This window comes from Mustela nivalis (genome assembly GCF_964662115.1).
Source record: "Mustela nivalis genome assembly, chromosome: 7".
In the NCBI taxonomy this organism is placed as follows: domain Eukaryota; kingdom Metazoa; phylum Chordata; class Mammalia; order Carnivora; family Mustelidae; genus Mustela; species Mustela nivalis.
The window spans coordinates 142,073,281-142,089,067 of NC_139026.1; the positions used below are offsets into that span (position 1 = coordinate 142,073,281).

At 36.3% G+C, this 15,787-nt stretch overlaps 1 protein-coding gene across 13 annotated transcripts in view; it reads left to right on the plus strand.

Moving 5' to 3' along the window:
* Positions 1–15,787, plus strand: part of PRKCQ (protein kinase C theta) — a 175,443-nt gene that overhangs the window by 95,232 nt on the left and 64,424 nt on the right. The window lies entirely within an intron of this gene.

Consider the following 15,787-nt stretch of genomic DNA (forward strand, 5'->3'; position numbering starts at 1 on the left):
TTCACTTTTCTGGGGTATTGTTGTTTATAGGAAAAGTTATTCATTGGCTTTCTGCCTCCAAAGAACCCAGCTGTTGGAATGCCAGGTTACTCAGGAGGTTCTGAAGAACAGTTATTTGCCTGTTACTTATTATTTTTGTTGAAGTATAGTTGACATACAATATTCTATTAGTTCCAAGTGTACATCAGAGTGGTGCAGTATTTTTATACAATACAAAATGGTCCTCCTGATACGTGTAGTTACCACCCACCACCATGAAGAGTTACTACAATATTAACTGTATTTTCTATGCTAAATATTATATCCTGTGACTGACTTATCTTATAACAGAAACTTTATATCTCTTAATACCCATCACCTCTTTCAATCACCCCTCGAACCCCTCCTCACTCAGGGGAACTCACCGTTTATTTCCTGTATCCGAATGTCAGTTTCTGGTTTGTTTGTTTTATTAGATTCTACATATAAGTGAGATTACACAGTGTCTTTCTGCATCTGACTTATTATTTCACTTAGCATAATACCCTCTAGTTTCCTCCATGTTGTCGCAGATGGTTTCATACAAATTCAGAATTCTTTGTCCTAGTTCTGTGAAAAATACCATTGGAATTTTGATTGGGATTGTATTGATTCTGTAGATACCTTTAGGTAGTACAGACATTTTAATAATATTAATTCTTCTAATCCATGAACATGATATATCTTCAATTTCTGTTGTCTTCAGTTTCTTTCACCAGTGTCTTACGGTCTCCAAAGTACAGGTATTTCAACTTCTGGATAAAATTTATTTGTAGGTACTTTATTCTTTTTGATGCATTGTAAGTGGGATTGCTTTCTTAATTTCTCTTTCTGATAGTTCCTTTTTAGTGTATGGTAACCAATGCAACCTCTTTCTGTATGTTAATTTTGTATCTTGTAAGGATGCCTTTTACTTTTTTTTTTCTTTCCTTATTGCTCTGGCCAAGGGTTCCAATACTATGACGACTAAAAGAAGTGAAAATGGGCATCCTTGTCTTCTTCCTGATTTTAGAGGAAAAGCTTAGAGCCTTTTACTATTGAGTATGATAGTAACTGTGGGTTGGTCAGATACGGTCTCTATTATGTTGAGGTACATTACTTTTATAGCCAGGCTGTTGATCATTTTTATCCTAAATGGATGTTGAGTTTTGTCAAATACTTTTTCTGTATCTATTAACATATCATGATTCTTATCCTTTGTTCTGTTAATGTGGTATATCACATTGATTTATGGATGCTGAACTATTGTTACCTCCCTGTAATAAATCTCAGTTGAAAGTGGTGAATGATCTTTTTAACATTTTATTGAATTCAGTTTGCTAAAATCTTGTTGATGATTTTCATCTATATTCATCAGGGATATTGGCCTGTCATTTTCTTTTTTGTGTGTGGTGACTTTGGTTTGGTTTCTGGGTAATGCTGACCTTGTAAAATGAAGTATTCCTTCCTTTTCATTTCTTCTTTGGATGATTTGAGAAGGATAGGTACTAGCTCTTCTTTAATGTTTGGTAGAATTCACCAGTGAAGCCATCTGATCCTACACTGGTTATTTTGGAAGAGTTTTTAAATTACTGGTTCATCATTAAAATTGGTCTATTTAGATTTTCTGTATCTTCATGAATCGGCCTCAGAATGCTGTATGTTTCTAGGAATTTATCCAACTCCTCTAGGTTTTTCAATTTGTTGGTGTGTAATTCCTCATAGTACGTTCCTTTGTGGGTTTGTGGTCAGTTCGTAACTTCTCTCATTTCTGACTTTATTTTGGCTCCTCTCTTTTTTTCCTAATGAATCTGGCCAGAGATTTATCAATTTTATCTTTTCAAAGACCATTTTTGATTTTTTTTAATCTTTTTTTTTAAAGGATTGATGGATTAACTGGTTGATTGAGAGACAGAGCATGAGAGAGGAGAGTAGGAGAGGGAGGGGGAAAAGCAGGCCCCCTGGGAGCCTGATACAAGGCTTGGTCCCAGGACCCTGGGATCATGACCTGAGCGAAGGCAGATGCTTAACCAACTGAGCCACCCAGGTGCCCAGTATCTTTAATCTTTCCTATAGTTTTGTGTTTTTTTAAGCCAGTCTTCCACTTATTTCCATTATGATCTTTGAAATCTACTTCCTTCTACTAACTTTCAATTTTGCTTTTTTCTAGTTCCTTTATTTGTGAAGTTAAATTGTTTATATCAGAATTTTCCTTGTTTCTTACGGTCGACCTGTATTGCTATAAACTTTTAGAACTTCTTCGGGGAAAATCACATTGGAAATTTTGGAAAGTTAAGTCTCCGTTTTCATTTGTTTCTAGGTATTTTTAAATTTCCTCTTTTATCTCTTTGTTGCTCCATTGGTTGTTTAGTAGCATGTTGTTTGGTCTCCATGTTTAGTGTGTCTCCCACTTTTCTTCTGTAATTGCCTTCTAGTCCCATACTGCTGTGGTGGAAAAGATACTTGATATAATTTCATTGCTCTTGAATTTGTTGAGACTTCTTTTGTGGCCTATCATATGATTTATCCTGTAGAATTTTCCAAGTGCGCTTGAAGGGAATGTGTATTCTGTTGTTTGGGATTAAATTTTCTGAACTATCAATTAAGTCAGTGTGGTCTAATGTGTCATTTAATGTCAGTGTTTTCTTACTGCTTTTCTGTCTGAATGATGTCTCCATTGAAATAGGTGGTGTATTAAAGTCCCCTACTCTTACTGTATTGTCTCAATTGTATTGCTATCAATTTCTCCCTTCTGTTTGTTAATATTTGCTTATTACATATAGGTGCTTCTATGTTGGATGCATAAATATTTATGAATGTTATATCTTCTTCTTGGACTGATCCCTTGGTTATTATTTAATGCTTTCTGTCTGTATGCGTGTGCTTTCTAACAATCTTTGTTTAATGTCTGTTTTGTCTGATAGAAGTATTGCTCCCTCCCTTCACTTTCAGTCTGCATGTCTTTATTTTTTAAAGATTTTATTTATTTATTTGATAGAGAGAGATCACAAGTAGATGGAGAGGCAGGCAGAGAGAGAGAGAGAGAGAGAGAGAGAGAGAGAGAGAGAGGGAAGCAGGCCCCCTGCTGAGCAGAGAGCCCGATGCAGGACTCGATCCCAGGACCCTGAGATCATGACCTGAGCCAAAGGCAGCGGCTTAACCCACTGAGCCACCCAGGCACCCTCAATCTGCATGTCTTTAGATCAGAAGTGAGTTTCTTGTAGGCACCACATCAGTGGGTCTTATTTTTCTATCCATTCAGCTATCCTATGTCTATTGATTAGAGCATTTAGTCCATTTACATTTAAATTAATTATTGATAGGTATGTACTTCTATCTTGTTGACTGGTTTTCTGGTTGCTTTTGCAGTTCTTTTTTCTCTCTTCTTTTGGTATCTTCCCTTGTGGTTTGATGGTTTTCTTTAGCGTTATATATGGGCTCCTCTGTCTTTACTTTGTGCATATCTATTGTAGGTTTTTGGTTTCTCAGTACCATGATATGTGTGTGTATATACACTATCAGCATATATATATATATATACATATATATATATATATTTATATTTATATATTTGTGTGTGTCCATGTACTTAAAGTTGATAGTTGCTTAAATTTATACACATTCTGAAAATACAACTCCATCTTGTGTTTTCGATGTCATATTTTATATCTTTATTTTGTGTATCCCTTAACTACTTATCGTAGTTATAATTGATTTTACTATTTTGCCTGATCAACTTTCATACTAGCTTTTTAAATGGCTGATCCACTGCCTTTACTATATAATTACCTTTGCCAGGGAGATTTATTCTTAAGTATATTTTCTTTTTATGATTTTTAAAAATTTTCAATTGAAGTGTATTTGACATATAGTATTATATTAGATTCAAGCGTACAACATAGTGATTTGGCAACTATACACATTATGAAATGTTTACAATGATAAGTGTAGTTAGCATCTGTCACTACACAAAGTATTATAATATTAACTGTATTCCCTACACTGAACTTTTCATCCCTGTGACTTCTTTTATAACTGAAAATTTGTACTTCTTAATCTCTTTCACTTATTTTGCCCATCCGTACAGCTCCTCACCTGAGTCAAGTACCAACTTGTTCTCTGTGTTTATGAGTCCTTTTCTGTTGCTTTTAGTTTATACATTTGTTTTCTTTTTAGTATTCCACATATAAGGGAAATCATATAGTATTTGTCTTTCTCTGTCTTCTTTCACTTAACCTAACACCTTCTAGGTCCATCTGTGTTGTTGTAAATGGCAAGATCTAATTCTTTATTTGGCTGATATTTAATTTTACACACACACACACACACACACACACACAGCCTGCTTCTTTGGTATTTCTCTATTGACAGACACGTAGGTGGCTTCCACATCTTTGCTATTATAAATAATACTGCATTGAATATGGGGCCCTTACATCACTTTGAATTGGTGTTTTCTTTTTCTTTAGGTAAATACCCAGAAGTAGAATTCCTAGATCATAATGGCACTTCTAATTTTAATTTTTATATCCTTTATTTTTAATGACTATACCAATTTATGTTCCCACCAACAGTGCATGAGGGTCCCCTTTTCTCTACACCCTTGACAATGCTTGTTCTTTCTTTAAATTTGAGCATTGCTGACACACGAGGTTACATTAGTTTCAGTTGTTATTTCACGCCTTTTTAACACTAGCAATTCTAACAGGTGTGCGGTGGTATCTCATTGTGGTTTTGATTTGCATTTCCCTGAGAGTTAGCAGTGCTGGGCATAGTCTCATGTGTCTGTTGGCCATCTGTATGTCTTCCTTGGAAAAATGTTTGTTCAAGTGCCCTGCCCATTTTTTAACCAGATTGTTCTGTTGCTGTTGTTGTTGTTTTGGTGTTGAGTTCTTTCTGTATTTTGGATAATAAGCTCTTAGTGGATAATCATTTGAAATAACTTCTTCCATTCAGTAAGTTGCCTTTTTGTCTTATTGATGGTTTCTTTCGCTGTGCAAAAATTTTAAAATATGATGTGGTCCAAATATTTACTTTTGCTTATGTTTTCTTTGCCTAAGGAAACAGATCCAGAAAAATGTAGCTAAGGCTGCTCTCTAAGATTTTACTGCTTATGTTTCTTCTGTAGGACTTCTTTGGCTTTGGGTTTTATAGTAAGATTTTAATCTACTTAAAATTTTTATGTGTGTATGGTATAATAAAGTAGTCTAGTTTATTTTTTTTCTTCTTTCTTTTTCTGGTACATAATCATCCAGTTTTATTGAAGACAGTGTATTTTACCCTTTGCACATTCATGCCACCTTTGTCACAGATAATTGACAATATAAGCATGAGTTTATTTCTAGTCTCTCTATTCTGTTCCACTGATATATGTGTCCAGTTTTGCACTGTACCATAATGTTTTGATTACTTTAGCTTTGTAGTATAGTTTGAAATCTAGGATTGTGTTACTCCTAGCTTTATTCCTCTTTCTCAAGATTGCATTGGCTATTTGAGGTCTGTTGTGGTGCCATATAAATTTAGAATTATTTGTTGTAGTTCTGTGAAAACTATTTATATTGTCATAGGGATTACATAAGGATTACATAGTAGATTGATTTGGGTAGTACAGACATCCAGTCAATATTAATTCTTCCAATCCATGAACATGGAATATCTGTCCCTTCATTTATGTCATCTTCAGTTTCTTTCATCAGTGTATTATAAGTTTATAATACAGAATACAGATTTTTCTCCTCTTTGGTTAAATTTATTCCTAAATATGTTAAGCTTTTTGATGCAATTATAAATGATATTGGTTTCTTAATTTTTTATGTTAATTTATTGTTAGTGTATAAAAGTACAACTGATTTTTGTATATTAATTTTGTATTTGGTAACTCCACTGAATTCATTTATCTTATAGTTTTTTAGCGGAGTAATCACAGCTTTATATATATAGTATCATATATCTTCAAATTCAGTTTTATTTCTTCCTTACAAGTTTGGACGGCTTTTATTTTTTTTAATCTGTTTGCTAGTGCTAGGATTTCCACTCTGTTGAATAAAAATGGAAAAAATGGATATCCTTATCTTGTGCCTGGTCTTGCTTTAATCCTGATCACCACTGAATCGTGATGTGAGCTGTATATCTGTCACAAATGGTTTTTATTATGTTGAGGTATATTCCCTTTAAGTCCATTTTGTTTTGTTTTTATCATAAACAGATGTTAAATTTTGTCAAATTCTTTTTCTGCATCTATTGAGATGATCACATGACTTTTATCCTTGATTTCGTTATCATGATGTATCATATTGATTGATTTGCTAGTGTCAAACTGTCTTGAGCCTCTGGAATAGATTCCAGTTGATCTTGATGAATACCCCTTTTATATATTGTTAAATTTGGTCTGTTAATATTTTATTGAAGATTTATGCATCTCTGTTCATCAGAGATATTGACCTATATGTGTCTACAATTTCCTTTTGCAGTTTCTTTGTCTGGTTTTTGTGTAAGAGTAATGCTGGCCTTGAAGAATAAATTTGGAATCATTCCTCCCTCTTCTGTTTTTTGGAATATTTTTAGAAAGATTGCTATTAATTCTTTAAATATTTGGCAGAACTCACCATTGAAGCCATCTGTCTGGTCCTGGACTTTTGTTTGTTGCAAGTTTCTTTTTTTTTTTTTTAATTACTGATTCAGTTACATTATCAGTAATTTGTCTGTTCAGATGTTGTATATCTTCATGATTCAGCTTTATAGAATTGTGTATTTCTAGGAATTTTATCCATTTCTTTTAGGTCACCCAATTTGTTGGCATATAATTTTGTGTAGTAACTCCTAATACTATCAATTTCTGTGGTGTTAGTTATATTTCTCTTTCATTTCTGATTTTATTTGAGTTCTTTCTCTTTTTTTCTTGGTGATTGGCTAAAGGTTTATCAATATTTTTTTTCAAAAAAAATCACTTAGTTTCATTTATCTTTTCTATCATGTTTTTAGTCTCTATTTCATTATTTCATTTATTGCCTATCTGATCTTTATTATTTCCACCCTTCTACTAACTTTTGGCTTTGTTGGTTTCTTATTTTCTTACTTCTTTATGTGTAAAATTGTTTATTTGGTTGTTTTTGCTGTTTCTTGAGGTATGTCTTTATCACTATAAATGTCCCTCTTACAGCAGCTTTCTCTGTGTTCCAGAGATTTTGAACCATTGTGTTTTCATTTTCATTTGTCTCCATGTGTTTTTTAATTCCCTCTCTGATTTACTCATCTACGCATGGGTTGTTTAGTACCATGATGTCTAGTTTCCATGTGTTCATGTTTTTTAAAGTTTTTTGCTTTTAATTGATTTTTAGTTTCATACTATTGTTGTGGTCAGAAGAGATGTTTGATATCATTTCAGTAATCAAAATTTATTGAGACTTGTTTAATGGCCTTACATGTCATTTATCCTAGACAATGTTCCATGTGCACTTGAAAAGACTGTACATTCTGCCCTTTGGGTAGACTATTCTATTTATATCTGTTAGGTCAGTCTCATCAAGTGTGTTGTTCAAACCCATTGTTTTCTTATTGATATTGTCTGGATGATTTATCAACTTATGTAAGTGGGTATTAAAGTCCCTTATTATTATTGAGTTTCTTTCAATTTGTCCCTTTATGTCTGTTAATATTTGTGTATTTAAGTACTCCTGTATTGGGTGTATAAATACTTAAAGTTGTTATATCCTCTTGCGGATTGAAAGCTTTTATCAGTAGGTAATGTCCTTCTTTGTCTCTAGTTAGTATTTGATTTAAAGTCTATTTTATCTGATATAAATAACGCTACTCCAGCTTTCTCTTCATTTACATTTGCACAGAATATTATTTTTCCATAACTTCACTTTCAGTCTGTATATGTCTTTCGTTAGGTGGAAATAACGTTCTTATAGGCAGCTAACAGATGAGTCATGGGTTTTTTGTTTTGTTTTGTATTGTTTTAATTCATTCAGTCACCATGTCTTTTGATTGCTGCATTTAGTCCATTTAAAGTGTTTGTTGATATGTATACTTACCACCATTTTCCTTATTGTTTTCTCTCTCTTTTTTTGTGTGGTTCTCTTTCTTCTCTTACTTTAAGCTTTTCATTTGTTGACTTTTCTTTAGTACTATACTGGGATTCCTTTCTGTTTACTTTTTGTGTATCTATTATAGGTTTATCATTTGGGTATATCATGAGGCTTCTGTATAACATTCTGCGTTATAACATAGTATAACAGTCTATATCAAGTTGATCACTTAACTTCAAACATATTTAAAAGCACTACATTTTTCTTCCCCCACCATATTTTATGTATATGATGTCATGCTTTACACTTTTCATTTTGTGAATTTCCTATCTAATTTCATAGATATAATTAATTTTAATTTTTAACATTCATACTACATTTGCTTTTACCATTGAAATTTTCCTTTCATAAATTTCTTGCTTCTAGTTTTAGCCTTTAACTTTCTGCTTAATCCACAGCCTTAAAATTTCCTGTAAGACTGGTTTAGTGGTGGTGAACTCCTTTAAATTTTGTTTGTCTGAAAAACTCTCTCTTCTTCAATTCTGAATTTGCAAAGTAGAGTATTCCTTTTTTTAATAATAAAAAAATCATTTATTTGTTAAATGAGGAAGGAATTTGTTAAATAAAAAGGAAATAGATAAAACCAGATAAAATATTTAAGTAGAGTATTCTTGATTGTAGGTTTTTTACCTTGAGAACTTTCAATACATCGTGCCACTTTCTTCTGGTCTGCAAAGTTTCTATTAAAAATCAGCTGACAGCCTTATGGGGTTTCTCTTGTATGTTACTGTTTGTTTTTCTCTAGCTTCTTTTAAGATCCTTTATCTTTAATCTTTGAAATTTTTAATTATCAGGTGTCTTGGTGTGATGCTTCTTAAGTTAATCTTTGGGGGGCTTTCTGTGTTTCCTGGACATCATTTTAGCTATAGCACTTTTTAGCTATTATTTCTTCAAATATATTTTCTACCTCTTTCTCTCATCTCCCTCTGGAACCCTTATAATAGGATTGTTAGTACACTTTATGTTTTCCCATATGTCCCCACCTAAACTCATTTTTTAAAGATTTTTTTTTTCTCTTTGTTCTTCAGCTGGGGTGTTTTCCACTACTCTGTATTCCAGATTGTAGATTTGTTCCTCTATATTATCTAATTAGTATTGATTCCATCCAATATATTTTTCATTCCAGTTATTCTTAAACTCTGATTGTTTCTTTTTTTGTATTTTCTAATTCTGCTGAAGTTCTGAGTTCACCCCCTCTTCTCTAGTCCAGTGAGCATCTTTGTGATGTTTTTTGACCTCTATCTGAAACATTTATCTGTTTCATTCAGTTCTTTTTCTGAGCTTTTGCTTTGTTCTTTCACGTGCAACATATTCTTCTGTCTTCTCATTTTGTCTGACTCTGTAGGTTTGTTTCTATGCATTAGGTAAGTCAAGCATGTCTTCTGATCTTTAAAGTGGTAGTCTTATGATATAGGTATCCTATGAAGCCTGGTAGCAGAATTCTTCATTGTTTTCTAGAATCAGGTAAAACAGGGTGTCCCCTCTGTTCAGTCCCTCTGGAGGGACTGAATACACCCTCCTTTTGTGACTGGTCCAGAACTGCTGCTGGCATCCTGGTTGATGGGGTTGATAATCATCCCAGGTATCAGCAATGACAGACTATGACTAATGCAGGAACGCTGGTAGGTAGAGCTGACTCCTGGCATGGCAAGCTGAGAAGCCCAGCTAGAGCTACTGCAGGTATGCTTACGGATGTGGCCTGGTAGTAGACCTGGTCTACTACAACTGCTAAGGGTGTACTGGTGGGCAGGGCTCCCCCTCTGCTAGATCAGTCACCAGTCTCTTCCAGGGCTGCCTGCTGGTGTGGTAGATACAGTCACTTTGAGGGCTATGTCAGTGCTGATCAAGCCTGCCTACCAAGTGTGGTTGGGTGGAGAAGCTTCTTTGGAGGGTTGTCTGCCAGAGTGAACAGAACTAGCGAGGTAGATGATAAGCCGTCAGAACTGGCTCCTACAACTGTCTGGTTAGCTAGGCTGAGGAAGGCCAAGAAAAATGGTGCCTGCCAGGACTTCTCCTTCTGGAGAAAGCTCCCACAGATCCCTCACCCTCCAGCACATGTCCTAAAATTAGTCAATAAATCTCCTTCACCTATAAGGAGGTTTTTAAATTCTGCCTCTGTACTATATCTCAAACCAAGTGCTGTAGTACACTGGCCCTTTGAGGATGGGCTTTCAGTTTCCTATAGCCCTCCATCTCTCCCAGAGTTAAGCCCCACTGATTTTCAAAGCTCCTGGAGTTAAGCCCTGCAGATTTTCAAAGCCAGACATTAGGCAGGTTTGTCTTCTAGGTACAGGTACCCAGGGCTGGTGTGGGCCCAATGTGGAGCTTAATCCCTTCATTCCTCAGAGAGAACCTCAGCACTTGTGATATCCCTCCCACTTGTGGTTTGCCACACTGAGAGTTTAGTTCCTGACCTCATCTCTGCCTCTTCTACCCTTCTCAGTGTGGCTTCCTCTTTGTGTCTTTCGCTGTGGAAGATCTGAGTTGCATCACTTGAGTTGTGGGGCTCTGCATGTTCATGTTGGGTGGAGGGTGGAGGTGAGCTCAGCATTTCTAGTTCTCACCTCTTCTCTTCCACTAAAGACAATCCTTTAACATTTCTTGAAAGGCCAGAATACTGATAAATTCCTTTAGTTTTTCTTGTCTGAGAACCTCTCTCTCTTTCAGTCCGAATGATAATCTTGTTGTGTAGAATATTCTTAGTTGAAAGTTTTTTCCTTTTTAGCCCTTTAAATATATCCTGACACTCACTCCTAGCCTGCAAACTTTCTGCTGAAAAAATCAGCATCACCTTGTATACTGAATGTGTCTGGCAACTTTGGCAGGCCAGCTAAAGCTGAAGAAGGTGCAATCTTGGCGGTCCCAGGGTATGCTATGTTTGGGTCATTTGAGGGAGGGCTGGATCTAGATCTGGTATGGCCAAGACTGTCCCAAGGCATGCTTCCCTTGGGCTGCCTTGGCAGGACAGCTGGAGCTGAAGTAGTGGGCTGGGTGCACTGGAATGAGCTTTACCTTAGCCATCTTGATTAAACATGTGGATTGGGGGCAGGCTGAGGAGTGGTCTTGAGATATACCACACCCAGGCTACCTTGTACAACAGCAGTTGTTGTAGCAGGTGCAAGCTGGGGGATCCCAGTGCGAACTGCAGTCACCCTGGAGTGATGGCAAGGGCTTCAGGAAGCAAAGGCTGAGGGCCCTGGGGCATACTGTGCTGGAGTACCTTGGTGAGATGCCTTGATCTGGGGCAGGTGTTGGCAGGGGTACCTAGGGACACATGATCTTGGGACCATCTTGGGGGACTGTGGGAGCCGGTGTGGGCAAGGGGCTTAGGGCTGATTGGGGTAAGCCTAATAGGTTGGCTGGAGCATGTGGACCCTTCTTCTGTCTATGCTATCAAGGTAGAGAGTGAACATGAACAATGGCACTTGCTGGCATCTCCAGCCCTAGATAAAGTTCCAGCAGCTTCCCTCCCCTTGGCAGACACTCTAAGGTTTGTAAATGGATTTCTTTCACTTACAATCTAGTTGCCTTTAAATCAGATACTTTTGCTGTGCCACAGACAAGTGAGTATGCACCAGCCTCTTGGTGATATCCAAGAGATATTACCAAGATATATATATATATAGGATATCCAGATATCCTATATACTGTAGGTCACTGTATCCGGAGTAGAGTTCCCATCATTACTGCATCTCTATCCCTCCTGCCCTTCTCTGTGTGGTCTCTCTTCTGTTTGCTTAGCAAACCTGTTCAACTAGCCCTCAGTTCTTTTTCTGGAGGGATTGCTTTATATGGAGATTCATTATGTCAAGGGAAGGTGAGTCCAGGACTTCCTGTGACACCATCTTGAATGGACCCTATCCATTTATCATCTATCAGGGCCACTAGTTTAAGTCTTGAAAGGCTTTTAAAGCTTGGTAGGAGGGGACTGTGACATGTGAAGGGTATGAATAGGACAAGGCCATTTAGGAAGTCATGGAGAATGAAAATAGCTGTGGGCTTGGCTCCTCAAGCAGTTTAGTCCCAACTCAACCATTTCTCATCTGGGCTCTGAGGCTCCCTTCCTCCCGTGCATGGGGTAGAGGAAGAATGACTGTGTAAAAGGGTTGTGGAGGTATAAACCAGGTACCACATGTGAAATCACAGTGCTTGGGATCTAAATGTGCAAAACAATACTGGTTGAATCTAAACCTGAATCTGAGGGAGGCTCAAAAAAATTTTTTTAAATTTTTCTCTGTGATACATCAAGATAACCTTGTACATCATCCAGGTTATGACATAAATTATTAGTATCAGTCTAGTAGAAATCAGGATTATGAGAAGTTGTCTTAGCAGGAGGGAATGGCTTTTTATTCTTTACTTTTACTAACATTTTTCCATTTTAAAAATATTTATATTTTCCATGTCTCACATGAGAGTCCAGAGGGCTTAAAATTGCATGGTCCCTCCCGGTATCAAATGCAGTCTGAATGCCACCCACCTTCACACTACTGGATTTTAAACCCATATATTTTGTCCATATTTTCCACTGCTTACATTCCCAAAAAATGTAAAAATAGGAAAATCCACAATCAAGTTTTATCTATAAGAAGAATTGTCATAAGTCTTTTTACTGTACTAACAAGTCAATTAAAAATTATTAGAATTAAACTAATTATTCATGGAACCTTGAAAAACATTCATTTCACAGCCTACTTTCAAAGATTACTGTGTAATTCAAATTTTTTATTGTGGACCTACTACTTGTAAGTTCTCTAGGTTTCCCCAAAATAGGCAAGACTCTAAAACTGTATGAGGATTAAATCACAAAGCTATTTCCCTTTCCTACCTAATTCTAGTGAGTAAATAGAAAACAAAGTCCTACCTAATTTGGAAAAATATTCCACTTTCTTTATCTTATTATATCATTAACAATTCTATGCACTATTAATTTTCTTGATAAAATAATTATTTTAAAGTTGTATACATTAGAAACTATCTCCAAATATTAAGATTGTCTAAATGTGAAATAGCATGTCAGAATCTGCCATGGTGTGAGGAAGCAGGTGAGTGGTACAGTCAGTTAAGCATCTGATTCTTGTTTTCAGCTTAGTTCTTGATCTCAGGGTCATGAGATCTAGCCCTGTATTGGGCTCCAAGCTCAGCAGAGAGTCAACTTGAGACTCTCTTCCCATCTGCCCTCCTCCCACTCCCAATAAATAAATCTTCAAAAAGAAAATAAAAAAGAAATTTCCACTGGCTACTGGTAACAGGGACCTGGCTTCAGTGAGCTGTAAGTGTTTCTGTCTTCATCTAAAAGGAGTGAGGCATGTGCAGTTCAGAGCATCTGGGACGGTTCCATCGTGTCATCAGAGATCCAGGCACCATCTACTTCCTGTTCTATCATCTACAGCACTTTGCTTCCATCCGCAAGGGTACTCCTTAGTCCCATATGGTTGCTGGAGCCCAGCCCTCACAACCATGGTCCAGTTAAGAGGCTGGAGGAAGAAGGAGAGGATAGAACAACCCCATGCTCGCTCCTTCTTTATTAATTCACTTTTCCATAAGACCATAAAAAAACTATTTACATTTTTCTGACTCTTCTATAGCTGCAAGGAAAGCTATAAACTTGGTCTTTCAGTTAGGCATACTGCTACCAAGAATATTTTTTCCCTAAGGTAGGCAACAAACCCTCTCTGCCCCAACAAATATTTTTTTTAAATAGAAAATATTTTAAAAATAGAAAAAAAAATTTTAAATAGAAAAATAGGGTAAAAACTACCTTTACTGAAGGTTGGTCTGTTCTAGGTGGCTTCCTAAGGACTTTCAATATATTATTTCACTGAATTCCACTAACTCAGGTGAAGTGGATATTGTTATAAACCTCATTTTACTTATCATAAAACTGAGGCTAAAAAAGATGAAGTTTGCCTAAGACCATTCAGCTGGGAACAGTGTGCAATCTTACTTTTGTCTCTGTGTCCAGATATCGGCCTCCTGTGTATTTATACACCGTAAATGTCTTGGCAACATGTCATCTCTGTAATAACTAAACATATACTTACAGGGAAGAAAAAACACTGAGCAAAATAATATTCCTGTCTATAGTAGCACAAAAAAATGATCAGTAATTCAATTGTCCAAAATTTATCTGATCTATCTCTAATAACACTATGGAAGAATAAGGAGGGTTAGTTACAAAATTAGTTTGGTAAGGAAAGAAGCATCTAACAATGTGAGAATGGTTTTATTTTCCTTTTAAGTTGAAATACAGTTGACACACAATGTTACATTAGTTTCCAATGTACAACATACTGATTCAACAAGTCTATGCATTCTTCTGGGTTTTATCTGTCACGCCATATAACATTAACAAAACCACGGACTATATTCCCCAATGCTGACCTCTCATCCTTGTGACTTTTTCTCTCTATAACTGAAAGCCTGTACCTCCCACTCCTCTTCACCCATTTTGCCCAGCCTTACCCTCTCTTCTGGTAGCCAACAGTTCATTCTTTGGATTTATGAGTCTGGTTCTGCTTTTGTTTGTTTTCTTAGATTCCACACAAAGTGAAATCGTATGGTATTTTTCTGACTTATTTCACTTAGCATTACGTTTTCTGGATCCATCTATGTTGTCATGAATGTCAAGATCTCACTCTTTTTTACATCTGAATAATATTCCATTCTGTGTATGTACATGCCACTTCTTTTTTCAAGTTTCTGGGTTTTTTTTTTATTAATTTCTTTTCAGCATAACAGAATTCATTGTTTATGCACCACACCCAGTGCTCCACGCCATACGTGCCCTCCATGATACCCACCACCTGGTTCCCCCAACTCCCTGCCCCTTCAAGTTTCTATTTTGATTCCAGTTAGTTAATATCACAATATTGTAGCAGTTACAGATGTACAATACAGTGATTCAACAACTCCATACATCACTTAGGGCTCATCATGACAAGTGTATTTCTTAATCCCCCTCATCCATTTAACCAACCCCCCGCCACCACCTCTCCTCTGACAACCATCAGATTGTTCTCTATAGTTAAAAGAGTCTGTTTCTTGGTTTGTCTCTGTCTCTCTTGTTTTTTCCCTTTGCTCCTTGGTTTTGTTTCTTAAATTCCATATATGAGTGAACTATGATGTTTGTCTTTTTCTAACTGACCGACTTCACTTAGCATCATACCCCCTAGCTCTATCCATGTCATCGCAAATAGCAAGATCTCTTTCGTAATCTATTCATCAGTCAGTGGACACTGGGTCTACTTCCATGTCTTAACTTCTGTGGATAATGCTATGATAAACATAGGGGTGCATGTGTCTCTTTGGATGAGCGTTTTTGTAGTCTTTGGGTAAATACCCAGCAGTGGGATTGCTGGGTCATAAGGTCGTTCTATTTAAAACTTTTTGAGGAACCTCCATACTTGTTTTCCACGGTGACCAACTCCAATTTACATTTCCACCAACAGTGCGTGAGGGTTCTTTTTACTCCAGATCATTGCCAGAACCTGATATTCCCCATCTTTTTGACAGTAGCCATTCTGATAAGCATAAGGTGATATCTCACTATGGTTTTGATTTTCATTTTCCTGATGATTAGTGATGTTGAACATTTATTTGTGTGTAATTTGGCCACCTTTATGTCTTTTTGGAAAAATGTCTATTCAGGTTCTCTGCCCATTTTTTAATCAGATATCGGGTTTGGGTGTTGAATTGTA